The sequence below is a fragment of the Protopterus annectens genome, chromosome 17.part0 (genome assembly GCF_019279795.1).
Source record: "Protopterus annectens isolate FY-2018-M chromosome 17.part0, PAN1.0, whole genome shotgun sequence".
Taxonomy (NCBI): Eukaryota; Metazoa; Chordata; order Ceratodontiformes; family Protopteridae; genus Protopterus; species Protopterus annectens.
Window position 1 is genome coordinate 534,578,911 of NC_056751.1, and position 20,743 is coordinate 534,599,653.

The following is a 20,743-nucleotide window of genomic DNA, read 5'->3' on the forward strand; positions in this document are numbered from 1 at the left end:
CAACCAGTATTCATGACTTGCCTGATTTGTTGTTTTCATTCTCCCACTTTTTTCTGACCGGCATGTTTATTTTGTGCAGTGCCCGGACTACTCCAATTTTCTTATGTACCTTATTAGCATTCTGTGCTCACCACTTGTGAGTTAATGTAGTCCTCATACTACTGCTATGCTTCTAAAACTACACTGAATTCATCTCTTTTTCGGATCACTGAGTTATTCCACAAACTCGAATAGCTTGTCTCCAGTCAACTTCCAGGTCATCAACCTGGTCTTGTTTGACCGTTGGTCCCTCTCTGACAATGACTTGCAGCTGATTGTGTGTAGCCTTTCCTTGGTAGGGGAAGTTTACCTGAGTAGCATATTGGCCACTTTTGTGTTGGCTTCTCTGCCCTTCCATTTTGTGTGATGGACACATGGGATGTCCTGCCACCTCGGTACCATCATGCCATCTTCCTCCATGCTGCATCCTATCAGATAAGTTACAGTGAGTAGCAATTCTCACTTCATGTTTGGCAGGTTCATTGATCTTGCATACAGATTGCACTCAGAGCTGTTGACAGTAACCCAGGCTGGACAACTGCACAAGCATCGGCCATTACCTTATTGACATGGCTGTGGAGCTTTATGGCAGACATACAGCCAATAGGTGGCACATAGACCCTTTATGGAGTACATTCAAACCTAGCCATAACCTATGTTTCAGGTAGTGGAGGAAAAGTTACTGGACTGAGCAGTAGACTTTGTATATAACACTTTATTTACTTTTCTTGTAGAAAAAACAAGGAAGCATTGGAATATAAAAAGGGAATAATTTTCTTTATAATGTATACTGAGTATCCAAGATCTAGCAATTCCCAGTGGTGCTTAATACATTGTGAATTATGCATTTCAGCTATACAGTAAGCCCGAACAATCAGCGGAGGGTTCACTAAAGCGTGTCAGTATATTCATTTTCAGGGAGATGCATTTCTAACAGTGTTCATACCTGGTGGATTACATGTTAGAACCAGAATGATGCTGCTTTGCTGGTCAGAAGCAGGTAGTGTGGTATTTAGATGACTGCAGTATAGTTTCTTTCCCAGTTATATTTGAATACCACAATACAGTGTGAACAACAGTCAGTGTCACTCCAATGGCTGCCTTCTATTTGGTGACGTGCCTTTATTTGATGTGGCTTGCATAAACAATTTGAATGGTACCTATGTAAGGAAACCTGCAATTTGATGGTCATATGGTATAATGGAATAGTGATTGCACAAATATAGAAGTATACTTGTTTTGAGCTACTTTCTCATTTCCTGTCCAGACTTTGATGTCTCTGTGTTTCTTCAGTTTAATCACTGGTTTGCTAGGTTTCCTATGTGACACTGCTCATACCTCATCTGATGCTATGGTTAAGATTCCTGTGAATATGCTAAGCCATTCTCATGAATATCCACTCACACCTCATTCACCTTCTGTTGCTGAACAGTCAATTGAAGTTACACTGAGGAGCCGTGATGTCTGTACAGTGCATTCATCTGCTCAGCATGATACGTGTTAGCTGAGCTTGCCCCTTCCTGTACTCAAAGCCAGAGTCATTGTTATTCACTAGCCTTCACAACTTATGCACTTGTAGATGCAAAGATACATGAAAGGAGTCTTACCTGTATAACTAATCTGTCTTTAACTTTAGAGACATGTTTATATAATCTTTGTCTTTATGCAGTGCTCTTGTCATGGGATGTTTGTACAATTGCAAGCTTGCCTGTATTTTAATATTCTCAGTTCAGCTATTTAAAACCCAAACTTTGAGCTTTGCACCATTTGCTTCTTCAGAAGCCATAGCCCATCCCTGATACATTCCAGTTGATATCTCTGTATAATTATATTAATTGATGTCATCTCATTGGATTTGTAGTTGATGTGCAAGATGGCCTTTCATCCCTGATCCCTGCTGTAATAAAAAATATGAGATACTTGAAAAACAGCAGTCACGGTTACGCACTAACTGTTAGTAGTCTAAAACTGAGTTGGGTGTGGCCAGTCCGGTTTAACTGGCACCTTGAGGAAATGTATGATATTTTGGATATCAGTGAATATAAAAGCTTGTTGTGGCTGCTGGCAATGCAAAACAGTACTTTCTAATATCTTAGCCCATTAACTCGGACTTAGAATTCACATCCATTTCCATCACACCTCCATCTTCTCTGCATTCAGCCAAACACTTTGGATTCATTGATTGAGAAATCACAATGTCTGCATAAGGAATTCTTCTGATCTGACAGACGTTTAAAAAAAGTGGGTGGCATGGCCATCCTCTACTCAAACAACCTTAACCTCTCACCATACCCTTCCCCAATTCCTGACTTCCTCCCAGCTGAAATCATCATCCTTAACTGCCATCTCTGAATCCCCACAAAAAAACTTGCAATTGCCTCTATCTACCTTCCTCCTGGTAACAATATGCCCATTCTTGAAAACATCCTATCCTGGTTCTCCCACAACATACCGTATAAGACACTTATCCTTGGTGATGTCAACATTGATTGGTTCAAACTCACAACTAACTCCCCCCAACTCAGTATCTACCTACACGGCTTCCACCAACTTATAACATCTCCCACTCGCTTCCATAAAAATTCCACCTCCAACTCTATCATAGACTGGATCCTTACCAATTCCCCCCACCAATACCACAATCGCACTACCTTACCTGACTCCCTCAGTGATCATCTCCCTACCACCATCTTAAGACACTACTCCCATATTCCTAAACCCCACCTTATCAAAGACTTTCAATTCATCCCAATTTAACTCCATTCTCCACAACATAGATTGGTCCATCCTAAAACACTTCTCCCTAAACGATGCTGTAAGCACTTTCAATAGCATCTTCAGGAGTACTCTAAACTCCTTAGCTCCCTCTAGGAAGATCAGAGTAAAATCAAATCATGCTCCCTGGCTCTCCAGGGAGACTAGGTCCCTTATGAAACAAAGAGAGAGTGCTTGGAAAACCTGGACTAAAACTAAACAACCACCTCTTCTTCAAAAATACAGGCAACTGAGGAACCTTGCAAAAAACATACAACTAATGACAAAAAGTTATACTATAGCTCTGCTCAGCTTAACGACAAATCCAATTCTTGAAAATTCTGGTCAACTCTCAACAACCTCTATCCTGGAAAGCCCTGTAATCCCTCCCCATACCCTAACTCTTCCTCTCAGGAATCAGCTACCCTCCTAAATAAACACTATTTCTTCCATCCAAAATCTGGTAACTTCTAAGCCAAACTCTACTTCGACACCCACCCCTCCAAGTCCCACTAGCACAACTTTGTTTTCTTTTGAGCCAGTTCCCATTACTTACATCAAATCTCTACTACTCAAGCTAAAACCTTGCTCTCCCTCCACTGACAATCTATCTCCTACATTCCTCACACTTGCTGCTAACTCAATTGCATATCCTATATCTATACTAATTAATAGATCTATTCTGGAATCAACTGTCCCCACCCTTTGGAAATCTTTTTTTACTATCCCTCTTCATAAAGGTGGAAACTCCACTGACCCATTACCATTCTGTCCCCCCTCTCCAAGATATTAGAAAAATGTATCCACTCGCAGCTTTTCAATCACCTCCTCACGCACCACTTACTTACTCCTAACCAGCATGGATTTCGTCCTCACCACAGCACCACCACTGCCCTCCTCTCCTTCACTCATATCATTGCAGAGGCCCTAGACAACAATAAACTCATTTTCTGTCTCTTCCTAGATCTCTCCAAAGCCTTTGATATTGTCTCTCATCCTCTACTACTATCCAAACTTGCAAATCTTCACCTATCTCCCACTGCACTTGCCTGGTTTAATAGTTACCTATCTGGCAGGGAACAATCTGTCAAATGTTCTCATCCTCCTCACCTTTCCTTCCCATCTCCACTGGTGTTCCCCAAGGCTCCATCTTGGGACCCCTTTTGTTTAACATCTTCAACAATGATCTTTACACCTCATGCAAAAAATCCTTCCTTATTCAGTATACTGATTACCCCATCTCAAGTAACATTCCTGAACTACACTCCCTGACCCAACAAGCCCTACTATCCACTGAACAATAGCTCTCTCACAACCTACTGATCCTAAATCCCAAAAAGACCAAACTCCTACTTTTCCTTCCCTGTTCTCTTTCTCATCACAAAACCTCCTTTTTTATTAAATCTTCTAACAATGCAACTATCCAACCTGACACCCACACAAAACTCCTAGGAGTCATTATCGATGATGAAATAAAGTTCAACCTACACATACTCCAGTGTATAAAAAAAAACAAACCAGAAACTAGGTCGTCTATATCGGAACAAAAAATTCCTAACCCCTGAATCTAGACTTACCATGGGCCAGGCACTCCTCCTCCCCTCCCTCTTATATGCTGCCCCAGTTCTTACCAATATCCAGGCCTCCATTCTAAACAAACTCTAACAGACTTTTATTTTATTTTATTTTTATTTTACATTTGTTGACTGGGCTGGTCTAGCTGGATCTATTTCCATTTTAGTAGAGGCCCGAGGAGAAAAGCTCCACAAATAAACCACACCAAACAGATTATTACAAAATTCAAGAAGGGTATAACAATATAAATTATGGTAGGCTAGGAGACACAAAATGAGTTCCCAATTAAAGTATGGGATGAATAAGAGACACATTATATTAACGCATAATACATACGCAGATATTTTTAATGTTAGAATATGTGGGGATAGCTCCAAGACATTGTTAGGAAAGACTTACAACCTTGGTTACTGTAGTGTAATCCTGCCAGTCTATTTCCTAAGGGTTAGTCAGTAAAGGGGGAGAAGGAGGAAATGTAAAGACTTGATAGGAATAGTGCCTTCTGGATACATAAGAGGCTGTATTTTGAATAATTATGAATGAGCCACAGATAGCTTAAAGTACTTACAACATACAGAGGAGTATACAGCATAGAGGGGAGGACAGTAGCTAATTAAGAGAAACTGCATAGTATTAGTCTGGGTAACAGCAAGGGCAAAGCCAGTTAGTTTTAAAGTGTTTTTTAAGTCTTTGTTTAAAGAGTGGAAGGGAGGGGAGTGAGGTTAGGTCAGATGGCAGGAGGTTCCATTGTTTTCCCAAGTGTATTGGAGAACAGTGAGTCACCAACCAAGTTACTTGACTTGGTGGTGCTAGCTAAGAGTTTATTGGAGGAGCGTAAAGAATTAAGATTTCTATAGGGTACTATAAGGTTGTTGAGTATTGGTGTGTTGTTGGTTTGGTAAAAGATCTTATAAACAATGGTGAGTTGAGAAAGTATTAGGATGTTTTTTAGTTTGAGCCAGTCTAGCTGATGAAGGTTAAGACAGTGGTGAGTTCTGTATGGGTTTCCAGTGGCAAATCTAGCAATACTGTTATAGGAGTTGGCTAGCTTAGCAAGATTACTTTTTTTTAGATTAGTGTATATGGGTGCAGCATATAGAAGAGTTGAAATTAGGTGGGAGTGAGCAATGGTAGTTCTGGCTGTGGGAGTTAAGAATGGTTTTATCTTGTAAAGGGAGCCTAGTTTTTGTTAACAGATTTAATAGTATTATTTATGTGAATATCAAAGGTAAGGTTATTATCAATTGTGACTCCTAATAATTTGGTGGAAGAGTCGGGGGATATCATAGTGCCATTACTGGATTGGATGTAGAAGTTTAAGGGTGAGGACTTGGTATTAGTTGTAAACAGTAGTAGCTTGGTCTTTTTGGCATTCAGAAGAAGGCACTGTTTCAAGACCCAAGCCTATACTGTGCTGAAGGCTGTCTGGGTTAAAGATTGGAGTTCAGATATAGAGTTGGCGGAGCATATGATTGTAGAGTCATCAGCATATTGTATACAGGTGGCTTGTGGAATAACTGTTTGTAGGTCATTTATGAATAAGGAAAAAAGGAGAGGACCAAGAATAGAGCCTTGAGGGACACCAATGGAAATAGGTAGGAGAGATGATAGTTGATTCTCCAAAAGAACTGCTTGCTGTCTATTACTAAGGTAAGCTCTAAACCAGAGAATTGCTTTTTCATCTAGAGACAGGGATGACAGAGTGTTTAGGAGTAAGGAGTGGTTTACCATATCAAAGGATTTAGACAGGTCAATGAAGAGTGCTGATGAGAGGGTGCTATTATTACGGTTGTTATTGATGGTATTGGTGAAGGATAGGAGAGCTGAGGTGGTACTATGAAAAGGCCTGAAACCGTGCTGACAGTTTGCAAGAATGTTATGTTGAATTAAGTAGTTCATTAGCTGATGGTGGATACATTTTTCCATAACCTTGGCTAGAGGAGAGCTATAGGCCTGTAGTTAGAGTAGTCATTAGAGTTGCCTCCTTTGTGTAATGGAATAATGTGGGAGAGTTTCCAGAGATTTGGAATGGTTCCTTCAATAATGGTACGGTTTATCAGAATAGATATAGGATAAGCGACTACTTTAGCTGAAAGTTGTAGATATTCAGATGGTAACTGATCGGCAGAAGGGGTACTAGACTTAAGTTTGTGGATGAGTTTTTGGATGTATGAGGTAGATATAGGTTGTAGTTGGAATGGTGGCCGAGAATCAGGTGGGGAGTTAGGTAGATCAGAGTTGTCTGAGGCTAGTCGAGTAGCAAGAGTCTGTATGGTGTTTGTGAAGAAGGTGTTAAAGGCATTGGCAGTTTGATGGGAGGTATTGTTTTCAGACCCTAGAGGGGAAGGTGTACTAGACTGGCCAGGATGAAGGAGGTTATTTAAGGTTGCCCAGAATTTATGTGGATTATTGTGGTGAGATTGCTGTAGATTACAATAATAGGTTTTTTTATCAGAAAGAATAGCTTTTTTGTTGCATTTCTTAACTGTCTAAATGTTTGTTGTTCTGAGACCTTTCTAGTTGCTCTCCACTTAGTCCAGGATTTATTTCTATGTAATAACATTTGTCTGGTATCTTTAGAGAGCCAGGGGGCAGGTTTGGATTTTATTCTAATAGAACGTTTAGGTGCATGCCTGTCAAGGATTGTTAAGAATTTGTTATTGAAATATGTAATAGCGTCTTCAAGAGGGAGGGTTTTAAGGGGATTCCAGTCACAGGCACGAAGTTCCTTTAGAAATAATACTGGGTTAAAGTTTTTCTTGGATCTAGAGATGATATAGTTGGGTGTTCTGTTAAAGTCATTCTCATGTCTTATGATGTAAGTAAGCATGTGGTCACTTACATCATCAGGCAAGGTTCCAGTTATATAAGTATGTTCTAGTTTATTGATAAGTATCCAGTCTAGGATTGTTTCTTTATTGTTAGGTTTGCTAATTCTAGTGGTGGTGCTGATAGTTTGGTGAAAGCCATGTAAGTTAATATGGGAAGAGGGACTTACCATAAAATAGCCAAATTCAATACTAACTCACCATACAACTCAAACCACTGTATTTCTTTAAACTCTCTTCAATGGCTTGAACTTCCCCAATTTCTGCTATCTTATCAATTTCATATGCTACACTCTATTCTTTATAAAACCTCCTTCTGTCCATCTCTATCTTCCTTAGCCTCCATCTACATACCATCCCGGACCCTCCGTACTTCTAACCAACAATTACTTGATATCTACCACCCAAAAAGGTCAGTAGGCAAACTACTCTACAAACACTGCCTTGCCCATGCTTGGAACAAACTTCCCCTTGAGTTACGTTTAATCTCCCACACCTCACACTTTAAAAATGAACTAACAGCTTATTTTCTCACTTCCAGGACCTGCCCTTGCCATGACCCTACCTAGTCTTCCTTCCCTTTATGTACCCTCAAAAGGACCATACTTAGTACCTCATTACACCTCTCTCTCTGCAATGTGTCTACTATGCATTTGCATAATTTTATATTTATGCTTATAGAGTGCATTTGTGTAGGTTTCAGCAGTCGTAACTGTATTGTCTATCGGCATGGGTGTCATGAAGTTCGCCACTTCTGTCTTAAGAAGCATGAAGAGTTGGCTTTGGAGAAATTTTTTACCGTGGTTTCCTTAATGGGGGGTGTGGATGGGATGTGTATATCTAGGGTGATTAGCTTATGGTCGGATCGGACCAACGAGGAGTTGACTTCAGGTGTGGAACACCGGTCACTCATGCTGGTAATGACTAGGTCTAGGATATTGTTTCCCCTGGTGGGGGTGTGGATGAGTTGATCTAGGTCACTGGAATTTATGAATTCCAGAAAGCATTGAGCGAAGGAGTTAGTACATGGTTTTCCCAGTTAATGGTGGGGTAGTTGAAATCGCCCATTATTAGGGTGTTTGGTTGAACCTTAATGTTTTCCAGTATATCAAGAAAAGAGGAGTGGGAATCCTGGGGCATGGTGGGGTATCTGTAGCAAGCTACAATTTGGATTGCAGTTTTACTCAGAGTTAGTTGCACTTGGATAACCTCAGATACATTATGCTGAGCAACTAGCCTGGAGGTGTGGATATGAATATGGGACACACCTCCGCTTTTGAACCAGGTCTCAGTCACTGCACAGATATCGGCGTTCTCCATTTTAAGAAGTGCCTTGAGTGAGTACATTTTGAGATTTAGACTTCTACCATTGAGTAGCATTACCCTCAGTTTTTGCTTGCCTGTTCCTGTTAAGGTGGTGAATTTGTCATTTGAACTACGCCTAAAAAAGGCACCATAGAGGTGGCAAGAGCCTTAGCAATTATTCGGAATCCGAAGGGCGACGGGTGCAGGCCATCTCTGGCCAAGCATCGTGGTCTGTCGACACAAACACTGAATCCTCTTAGAATGGCACCAGAAGCTTAGCTAATTGTTGAAGTCAATCATTTTGTCCTTGTACTGATGTATCATTCTGGGCGATGGCAGAATGCTACTCAGGGCTAGGGTCATACCTGTCTTGGCTACAAGATTAGAGAGCTCTTCCATGTCTCTTTTCATTTAGTCCAGGGAGGTACATCTCAGGTCGTTCACACCAACATAGACAATGACCGACTCATATTTTTATTTGTTGTGGGTGTATTAGCTGTCTCATCTGTACTTTGTTACAGATGTGCCCTTAGTGCTGTCTCATGTGAATTGCTCCACCTTATTCTTTGGATCACACCCCAAATATAATCCATCTTCACAGTACCTGTGTCTGTGGAATTTTGCTATCCATTAAATATACGTTTTTGCTGTTCATAGGTGTTTACTAGACTAACTACAAGGACCTTTGTAAGCCTGTCCATGCATCCCAAATCTCTGACAAGTAATGATACCCTTGATACGTGGGAGCATAGGCCTGGAGATGAACCATTTACCGGCTACCTGTTTTCATCAGATTCATAGGGGCCAAACCCAGGGATGAATCTCCAGTTTCCCATCCAATAGTCCAAGTTGCTCCTGAACTGTATTAGGGAGGAACTCTGCTTCACATGGATGAGTAGTCTGTTCCATACATGGGGGTGTCTCTGGGATACATAGCTATCTCTACAACCACTCCTCTCATATATCATGGCCAAGGTGATAGTCTTTATAGTGGTGAATAACTGCAGAAATATGGCTGTCCATTTGATTGTAGCTACTTTCTGGTGAGCTGTCTATGCTTAAATGTAACTGGTGACAGAAGAACTTGGTAATTATTGATATGCATTTCTTCTTTGGTTTAAAAAACGTGTTTCCTAAGTGAATCTGGTCATACCTCCTCGGATGCTGCTGTTAAGATTCCTGTGAATTTGCTAAGCCACTGTCTGTAACTTAAGGTTCCCATGCATATGCATCAGACCTTCTTCGTATTCTGTTGATGAACAGTCCATTGAAGTTAATCACTGAGGAGTCATGATGTCTGCATAATGAAGTCATCTCCTCTGCATGATACCTGTTAGCTCAGCTTGCCCCTTCCTGCAGTGAAAGCCAGACTCACAGTTATTCATCAGGCTGCACAAGTTATGCACTTGCAGATGGTAAGATAGCTGAAATGTATGTTATCTACATAATTGCTCTGGATACTAACTTTACAGAATGTCTTATTTTCTGTGTTTGTAGGCCTTGTCATTGCCATGGGCTGTCTGTACATGACCTACAAGTACTTCGATGTTTTAGCTCAGCTATTTAAAACCAAAGATTTGCCCTTTGCACCCTGTCTTTTAATGAAACCAATGCCATACCCAACTCTGTTATACACATTAGTTAGTGTCTATATAAAATCCTACAAAGTGTTTGATGGCTCATTTTCTTTGTTGTTTTTTCGTGGTATAGAGGGGGCCTGTCATGCTTGATCCCTGCTGTAGGAACTAACTTCATATGATAATTGAATTCCAACAGTTACTAAGCAGCGGTGGTGCAGCGGTAGCATTGTCGCCTCACAACAAGAGGTTCTCCTGTTCGATTCTCGGCTGGAGAGCCTTCTGTGTGGAGTCTGCATGTCCTCCCCGTGGTTGAGTGGCATTCGAAAGACATGCATGAATGGGTGTGCCTTCATTGAAGGTTGGGCGTCGGGCAGGCACCTCGGCACCATAGAAATTGACTGCCAATCATTAGTGGACAGAAGTTCCGCTGTGGCGACCCCTAACTGGGAAAAGCTGAAAGAAGAAGAAGAATGTTACAGAAAAAAATGACTGTTGTGTAAACAATGCAGTAGGAGGAAGTCTGGTTTATATAGCTTCTTGAAAAAAAGTGTTAATTTCTGTATATTGATGAATAGAACAGCATGTTGTGGCAACCTGCAAAAGAAAACAATTTTGAAAGAGAGCACAAACAGTAAGTAGACACTGCATTGCATGAAAAATCTGCAAAGATTTGCAAAAGCTGCAAAATCTGATCTTATTTCACCAGCTCTCCTTAACCCATAAAATCCTCTACAAACCTACCAACACCCCTATACTTACTACCCTTATTACTCCTTATTGCAACCTCAAAAGCCTACGTTCTTCTAACAAACTTCTTATATCAATCCGTAAATCCAACAACTTGGCAGGCGACTCCTTGTTCTCTAACTCAATAGGAAAAGCCTGAAACTCCCTTCCTGCCAACCTCACTGCTATCTCCTCTCTTCCCAGTTTCAAATCCCATCTCAAAACTCACCTCATAACTCACTGGCTCTGCCCATGTACTAAGACTGACTAGCTTGCAATTTGCTCTTAGTGCTCTCATTTATTGTGCGTACAAATCTTTACTAAAACTTACTTTTCTGCTATCGTGTTCAATTTGAACACCCTCTATTTGTAATTAATTGCTAATTGTTGCCACTGTAAAAATATGCTAATGCTATTATTATTTTTCTCTGAGCTATATCTGTAAATCTGTTTATTAATGTTTTTCACTTGGAGCTTTTCTCTCCGGGCCTCTGCTGAAAATGGACATATATCCAGTTGGACCAGCCCAGTCAACAAATGTAAAATAAATAAAAAAAATAAATAAATAAAATGAAGTAAAGAATATACTATGTTGCTTCAAAAACATCATACCAGCAATGAATATGTGCACACAACAGCAGTAGTAACTACAAACAGAAGGACACATCAGTGGCATGCCTAGTGGATAAAAATGCAGAGGACTGCGATTCTTTTTAAGACAAATATGAATATTCATTTTGGTTAGAGTATGGGTTTACAGTCATACCTAAATCTGTCAGTGGCCCAGATCAATTGTTATCCGTGTATGTTATGGGCATGTTCCTTAACATTAAAGATTACCAAAACCATATTTCTGCCATGACATACTGTGAAAGTGCTATTCAGATGACAGCAGCACACCTGGCTGACTGCAAGCAACTCTGTTTGATGTGTATTGTCATTCAAATTAGCTGAACCAAGCAGAGCAGGAAATGTGAAACTCTTCTAGCTGAGGGTGGGAATATGGGAGGAGTAAATTGAAAAAAAACTGAAGCAGATCAAAGCTGAACATCTAAATAAACTCTGTTATCTCAGCAATGAGCTAGCAGTTCTGGAAAATTTTTTCACGTAATGTGTAACATCGTTAGGAAACACATTTGTAAAAGGCACTGTGTGACAGTAAATGGTACTTGTGGTGCTGCGGTAGCATTGTCGCCTAACAGCAAGACATTGTCGCGTTCGACTCTCAGCTAGAGCGTCTTCTGTGTGGAGGCATGAGTGAACGGGCGTGCCTTCATTGAAGGTTGTGTGTCAGGGCTGGTAAAACGGCACATAAAAATCCACTACCAAACATTAGCGGACCAGAGTTTTACTGTGGCGACCCATAACCGGGATAAGCCAAAAGACACAACAACAACTGAGGCCTATCAAACTTACCTGCTCTTTCCTCTTCTTCCATTCTAAGTGAATGGAAGTCTTGTATGACAGCCTAGCTAGGGGCACTGTATTCTCAGAAACAGTGGACTGACAGTGTATCATAGGGGAGATTTTCTCTAAACTCTCATCAGGATGTCTGCCCCAGGAGATCAGTCAGGGTTACAAACTGAGTAAAATTAGTAGTAACTACTTCTATCTGGTACATACAGGTTGCAATGAGCCAATCCCAAGGAAACTTTAAAAAATATATCTTTTTACATTTTTTTTCTGTAGTGGTCCTTTAATATAGCTATGTCCACTGCAGTTATTACAAATTAGTTTTGGTCAGTTAGGATGTACTGAAAGGAACAGGAAAAAGCTAAGTTTAAAAGTAAGACTACATTTCTTCCTTTGATCATAGCTTTTGTTTAGGCAATCACTGGATGAAAAAGTTTGTTTAAAATACTCTGAAATGCAGCTGAAAGCATCTAAAACTCCCCGTGGCTTAATGCAATTGTTTCCTCTATGGTTATCAAGGTGCAGTTTTGCTTAGATAGATTGAACATGATGAATGTATGAATACATGAATAATCAGAAAAATGTAGACACATGCAAGAAACAACAGCTTGCTCATAAGTACATAGAGCAGTACATGTATGAGCAATGGAACATTGAGCAGATAAGCTCAAGAAACGGAGACATCAACACTAAAAACCAAGCAAGTGACTAGAAGTCTAAAGGTAATGGTGATTCTGGCAGCTGTTTACTGAACAAGACAAGCGCCTCTATTACCACTGCCTCCTCTTCATTATCACAAGCATCTCCTCTCTCACTCAGCTGGTAAGACTCACCCAAATTTTCCTTCCATCACGGCGATGGGCTGGATCCCCTAGTTCTTCTAATTCCTAGATCTCTGGAATTTATGGACATGGTGGCATCTGTCATCACTTCTGTACAACAAAGACTTTCTGTGAAGGAAAAAAAAAACATAAAAAATAAGAAAAAACACACGAAAACACTATTTGACCATCTGCAACATAAATAAATAAAACATAAAATAAAAATATCTTAAGACTTTATCTTCCCCTGTGACACTTACCTGCAGTTCCTCTTCAAATGTTTCAATTCATAACATCCATTTTTTACCACTGCTCTAGCAACTACAGTTATGTTCTCTGGGACCACCAACATATACTCCATTACCTAAATGCCTGGCTTTAAAACAGTGTACAATGAAATCCCCTCCCATTCCAAAAATGTTACAGTTTCAGGGTCCCCTTACAAACTAGTGAAGCTACCACCACTTCCTACTCCCGTCACCTATAGCACACATCCAACTGAATGAGTACTCTCATTCAAATATCTAGGACTATTCATCCATCCATCCACAACCCCATTTTTTTCCTGTTTTTGCACATAGGGTCAGGGTGTCACTTCAACAATGACAATCAAGAAGAAAAAATGATGCTTCAAAGCCACAAAATGGTATTTTAATAAACAAATGTAAGCGCTTTCATTTCCAATGCTACAGAAACATCAGACAAACAGATTCCTGGAAATGAAAGCACTTACATTTGTTTTTTTCTTCTTGCAGTGTCACTTTTCGCTCTTGGGCTTGGTTACTTGGTAACAATGACAATTATATAAAGCCAATGGCATGTTAATAAGCCTAAAGGCTAAAAATCAATTACATTCTTTATAGATGTCATCAAATCTCACAACACCTAAACCTTGATGGCAGAGAGACTAGGTATAAATAAAATGGCAACTTTAGTTTGAATATGTACTTCCTTTATTTACATATGCCTCCCACAAAAACACAGAACCGTTTAAAACCCTCTGTAATAAAATCTGTGGCTTCATAATGCTCTGTCCCAAAAATAAACACCAGTATGACACCCTCCATCATGCCTACTGGGTCTGCATTCAGGAGCATGTGCAGACCTTTTACTCTTCTCCTTAATCCACAAAGCCCTATATAGTGAATCCAACCCCCTTCCCTTAGATATAGGCTGTTCATGAGGGATACCTCATACTAGCTGCTTTCCAGTCCAACAACACCCACATACTAAGCAGGCCTAGACCTTCTCTTTTATTCCCACAGCACACCTTCTCTATACTTGAACTCAGGCTGTGGGATTCCATCCCCAAAGAACTTGGTCAAATCACTGTCTTCCCTCCCATAGGAGATGAACTACTTTCTAGCCTACAAAAGAATCTCATGCAGATGTTTCAGCCCCTATTAAACAAAAAAAAAAAAAATCACTGCCTCTGCTGCAGTCATGGCTATGGTTTTACAATACACCCAATACACTCTGCAGTACACTAACCACATGATTATTGTTAAGCCTCCCTTCCTCTTACACCAAGGGAGATGGCAAAAATAGTGATAAAAGTAACCAAATCCAGAAAATACTCCATGCAACAGGAAAACAAACACAAATTTCACAGAAAATAAACATAGCAACAATAGTCAAGTTTTCATATGTTTAGTTTCTGATTAAATTTGTGTTTTAGGTTTGGTGTTCTGTGGAGTATTCCTGGATTCCATTACCCTACAAGCCAGTCACATACTTTCTCCAATTCTTTGCACTGACTGCATTAATTCTACATGCATGCATCTCTGATGTGTTATTGCCTTGTTCTACTTGTGTATATTTCATTGTATGAGTGTACGCTTCATTTATTTGCTTATCTTCTAGACTGTTGGTGAAACGGATCCCTTCTACTTGTGTATATTTCATTGTATGAGTGTACGCTTCATTTATTTGCTTATCTTCTAGACTGTTGGTGAAACGGATCCCTTCTACTTGTGTATATTTCATTGTATGAGTGTACGCTTCATTTATTTGCTTATCTTCTAGACTGTTGGTGAAACGGATCCCTTGAGGATTGGCCCACTTCCTCATCAATAAACTTAACAGAAATAAAATAAACAGATAAAAAAATTCAAGCATCACCTACTCTTCAACTAAAGTTTCATAGTTTAGTCAGAATGCATATCGGCCACACGGGCCATTCAAAACCACGCTCACTGTGAAGTTTGAAATGAATCTAGGCCTTAACATAGTTCTGCATGTATCCATTTTCTGAAGGTAAACAATCTCCCCAAATGAAAATTTAGTTTGAAGCAGGTCTATGTTCATTAAAGTTCTGAATGTAATTCATCACTATTAAGTGTTCTAAATGACAAGTACAGCTTGCCCCTTAATTGCTCATAACTAATACAGTGTAGGACAGGTAACTAGATTCTGCCTCAGTAGTTGAAGGACTTGTAAGCTATATTTCTCTTGATATATTTTCTCTGTGCATTCTCCAAGATCATTAACCTGCACTTACTTTGTTGTTGTTCTTCTTTCGGCTTTTCCCGGTTAGGGGTCACTACAGCGGAACTCCAGTTCGCTAATGATTGGCAGTAGATTTTTTTACTGGTACCGAAGTGCCAGCTCGATGCCCAACCTTCAACAAAGGCACGCCCATTCTACGCATGTCTTTCGAATGCCACTCGACTGTGGGGAGGACATGCAAACTCCATACAGAAAGCGCTCCAGCCAAGAATTGAACAGGAGAACCTCTTACTGTGAGGCAACAATGCTACCGCTGCACCACCGCGACTTACTATGGGAACAAAATAGGGAGTTGTATTTTATTGCTGGCCTGACATCAAAACTTCACTCATGTAATACAAGCCTGATCAGTGAAAGTCTTGAGACTAAGCCATTGCTTTGCTTTTAACTTGTTGAGCTTGAGCTTTTATAATTTTAATATGTCACTAATTCTAATACCATGAAGGTTGAAGTCTACCAAAAAACAATAATCCACATTTGTCCATGGAAATATTTAGTCTATTACTCCCTAAGCCAGTTGTGTATCTTATTTAAGCAACCATTAAAGTACAAAAATTACATGTGGTATGATCCCAGTTATTTTCATTAGGGGTAATATACAATTATCACCATAGGATGGGTAAGGTCAATTTCTAATCAAACGGGTAGGTTAATTTGAGCCCCAAAAGGGAAATTGGCTAAGCTTAAAATGGTCCACAAGGGCAGCTAGCCTAGTGTTTACCTATGAACCTATTGGGATGCCTGTTATCTGCATGTTTTGATATCTTAAAGGATTTAGACATTGGGATAAAAGAAAACACAATATTAAATAAAACAAGTCCCGACATGGACCCTTGTGGAACACAGGCTGTTATTTTAGCCCAATCTGAGAACATGTCATCGATTTCTGCTAAGCCAGTTGGCCACCCAATTTACTTTATAAAGGTGTTTACTGTACATAGTTTCTTGGAAACAGTGATAGCTTGGCGTGAAATATAACCAAAAGCCTTTGGAAGATCAAAGCAAACAACCCCCCCCCTCCCTTAATTCATAACTGTTTTAGCTTAATTCTAATGTCTACTAAGTTAGTAAGAGTGGACCTATTTTTAGTAAACCCATGGTGGGATAAATCACACATTGGCGCAGTTTGCCAATAGGTGTCTTTCCGTACTAGTAATTTCCAATTTCTATACAGGTTTACTCTCAATTTCTGTAAGGCCTTTCTGAGGAGTAATTATTTTGTCAGACCACTTGTAACAGACCGCATTTCACCATGGGATATATATTACATGCTGGAAGTATTAGCCTTTCACATCATTGAGCCTGCAGTTGAAACAGAGCTAAAGTTTATGTTTCTGAAATATCCATTTCTGTTGCTATGATCTCTGACAAATATTATGGAGCTTCAGCCTCTTTAAGCATCTTCCACAAAGATAGGGTTTTCTTCCATACTAATCCGTTCTTGTTGTGAAAGGTAGATTGAGAGAAAGAACTCAAATCAGTATGTTCATTTACAAGTGCTCTTTCAGCAATATTCCAATCCAGGCATAGACATTTTGCTGACTGCAACATTTAGATGTTTGTCAGGATATGTAATAAACAACACAGATACTGTGGATTTGTTCATAGCCTCAAGGAGATCTTGGCCCTAACAACTTCTAGAAAGAAACATATACAATACATATGGCTTGCAATTTCCTGTAGTTATGCACTAGCATATGTAAAGATATATATTTTCAAACAATAAATCCCATTATCCTTATCATCGCAATAAACATGTTTTATGTCAATCAAGACCTCTGCTCACACTTTAAATCCATATTAATCCTCAGATTGTCCTTATATCTATCAAGTTTCTCCAATGGTTTCCCAAATATGGAATATTTGATGGGGCTGTTTTTTTTTTTTCGTATCTACAATCTTCATTTTAGGATTACACTTGCTACTCTAATAACTTTTCCTTGAGACAGACTCAGAGAAGACTCTTTTTAAGAACCTTGACTACAGCATCCTTAAAAAGATTAATACTTGTGGCAATACTGGTTGTGACAATTTTGTTTGCTCATCCTTCATTAAATGTTTATATATTTTTCTTAGAAAAATGCCTGTTTCCTTCCATATAGCTTTCAGTATTTATCATGTTTAGCATAGAACCTTGGTTCAACTGCTTGACTAGCTACTTCAGCTTTTGGCAGAAAACTTTAATGTAATTTTTGTATCACCTACTTCCTAATTTTTAACCTATAGGTAGACAACTTCAATTTCATCTAGTTCCATTTCAGAATTTATTTTCTTTGTTTTAATGTTCAGTTATTGATAATGCAGCCAATGCTAGTAATTTGTTTTGCTGATGGTTAACTACTGAGTTTTATAAAAGACTGAATCCTTAGAATGGAGTATTCCTGTATTCTAAAACTGAGAGATGGCAGTTATTGCTATTGATTCCTCTCACAAGATTCTTTATTAATTGAGTAGTTATCTCAGCTTTTCCATTAAAAGTATGGATAGTGCAGCCTGGATATGCCGCTCCTGTATAATTTTCTTAGTTTCTGACTTTTGTACTGACAACCATTTTCAGATATGACAAAAATATGTATCCATTAAGAATATGGACTTTAATGCACTAATTGCTCTTGAACTTTTGGGTCCATCAGTTTGCTTATTTAAACCTGCAGTAATAATATACATATTATGAGATATATGGCTTATTTCATAGGTTCATATAGAACCTATCTGCCCTAGGGCATTTATAAGCCTAGCCAGAGTGTGTTTGGCTTTCGCCACCCATTTTAAATTAATTTTGCTATGCCCTTTTTGAGGTTAGTATACTGTGCCTCTGTCTAACAGTGACACAGAAGTGATACCCAGGATAACCCTACGATCTCCCATCCACTCATCAAGATTCCTCTTGAAGAGAGTCAATGACGGACTCTGCTTAACCTGGACTGGGATTTTATTCCAGAGTGAAGGGAGCCTCTGGGTTATGAATCTGTCCTTCCAGCATGTCCTATTTATTTCAGTGCTGAGGTTCAAGTCTCGAGCCAGTAGCTCGATGGGATTTGGATTTTCTGAGGTGCAGCATGTCCATTAATTCCGGGTTGGACATGGCTTTATATGTCAGGCACAGATCGCCTCTGAGCAGGCGGTATGCCACTGAGTAGAGCTGGAGTTTCTTTAACCGAGCAGCATATGGCATCTGTTTGAGCCCTTTGATCCTCTTGGTGAGGTACTTTTGGGGTCTTTCCAGTTGCTGCAGGTGTCTGGTAAGGTACATCCCAAAAGGGGCATTGTACTCAATTATGGGCCTGATGAGGGATGAGGAAAGAGGCACGATGACCTCCCCTGATCTAGATGTGAATCCCTTCATGATTAGGTGGGCTATATAAAATGTTTTTCTAACCACTTTGGCCATGTGGTTGTAAAATGAGAGATTGCTATCAACTTGGGTCCCCAGGTCCCTAATTACTTCTTCTGTACTTAATGGATTACCACCTATGTGGTAATTTGTGGGCACTTTGTTTTTGCCAAAGGGGATGACTATACACTTTTTGGCGTTTAGCTTGTGGCCATGGCTCTGGTACCTGTTGTCTGTTTCTATGAGGCCCTTTTGGAGGATGCTTGTGTCGGCTGGAGAGTCGATTATGGCGCCCAGTTTGCAGTCATCTGCGAACTTCGTCAGCCACAGTCCTTCCGTGTTGGCCTGTACCTCCGAGAAATATATACCGAGCAAGAGAGGTCCCAGGACTGAGCCTTGTGGGACGCCACTTGTAACTGGTTTGGAGTCTGACATGGCTCCAGCAATTCTAACAATGTGGGTTCTGTTCTTGAGCCAGTTTGCAAAACATCTAGTGACATAGGGGTTTATATTTAAGCTGGTGAGCTTATCTATAATGCCTGAGTGGGGTATTGTATCGAAGGCTTTTGCGAGGTCCAGGTAGGCTGTGTGGACCACCTTCCCCTCTTCAATGGCCTTGGTGACTGTTTCAAAGAAATCAACCAGGTTTAAGAGGCAGGATCTGCCCTTAACAAAGCCGAACTGTGTAGGATCCAGTGTCTGTAGGTCCCCAATATCTTTATGAGGTCCATGATGATCCTTTCCATAGCTTTGCAGACCAAGCTAGTCAGGCTTATGGGGCGATAGTTTCCAGGATCCGTTGAGGCACCACCTTTGTGGAGAGGGACCACTGTTGCTGTACGCCACTCTTTGGGTACATATCCTATAGTAAGGCTGAGATTGAACAGTAGTTTTATGTTTGGGTTTAGCTCTTCTTGAAGTTCATGTAGGACACAGCCCGGGACACCGTCTGGTCCACTGATGCTGTGTTTTTTGCTTTGGAGAGGGCGGCTCTTACCTGAGCATCTGAGATTTCAGGGGGGCAGAACTCTGCTGGAATAGATATTTGCCCTTTTGGTGGGGGGGGGAGTTTGCGCTGAACCTGTCAGCTAGGATGTTGGCAATGTCTGTGGGTTTGATGTATTTTTTGTCATTTTGGACTAATTCTGAGCATATCTGGGAATTCCCACCCAGGTTCCTAACATAACTAAAGAAAGCCTTGTGATTATCCTTAGTGTCCTGTGCAATTTTTCTCTCGAAGCTGGCCTTAGACGATTTTATGAGTGCCCGTAGTTTTTTGCTAATACTGATCAGAGATGCCTTCCCTTTTTGGGATTTTGCTCTATCATGTAGTAGCTTCCTCCTTCTATTGTATAGTTTGTTTATGGCTGGGGTCCACCAGACAGGACGTCTGCCTTTGGAGGATTGGGTCTTGGTTTTATTTGGGATTGCATGATCCATTCATTCCTGAAGGTGTTCATAGAATGCATTTATAAAGGATTCTGCATCTGGGCCGTATTTTCCACAGGCTCGGGGGCTTTGAAGGATTCCACCTCGGTTTTGAGGAGTGTGAAATTTGCTTTAGAGAAGTTTTTCACTGTGGTTTTCTGGGGAGGGGGTGGGGTCGGGATGTGAATATCCAGTGAGATTAGTTTATGGTCTGATCTTACCAGTGAGGGATACACTTCTGGTCTGGAGCATAGAGTCCCCATGTTGGTGATGATCAGGTCCAGTATGTTTTCCCCTCTTGTGGGAGTGGTAACAAGTTGTTCCATAGCATTTGAGTTTATAAATTCTAGGAACCTTTGGGCTAGGGTGTTGGAGCTAGAGTAATGCTCCCAGTCTATGTTTGGGTAGTTGAAGTCGCCCAATATAACGGTG

The 20,743-nt window shown here is 40.2% G+C and overlaps 1 protein-coding gene across 3 annotated transcripts in view; it reads right to left on the reverse strand.

The window, feature by feature from the left end:
• The window catches only part of LOC122791734 (galactoside alpha-(1,2)-fucosyltransferase 2-like), an 827,893-nt gene that overhangs the window by 63,401 nt on the left and 743,749 nt on the right, over positions 1-20,743 (reverse strand). For all 3 annotated transcript variants that reach the window (XM_044059642.1, XM_044059643.1, XM_044059641.1), the window contains exon 3: positions 13,054-13,170. The gene's annotated coding sequence lies outside the window, so the exon portion shown is untranslated. The remainder of the gene's footprint in view (positions 1-13,053; positions 13,171-20,743) is intronic.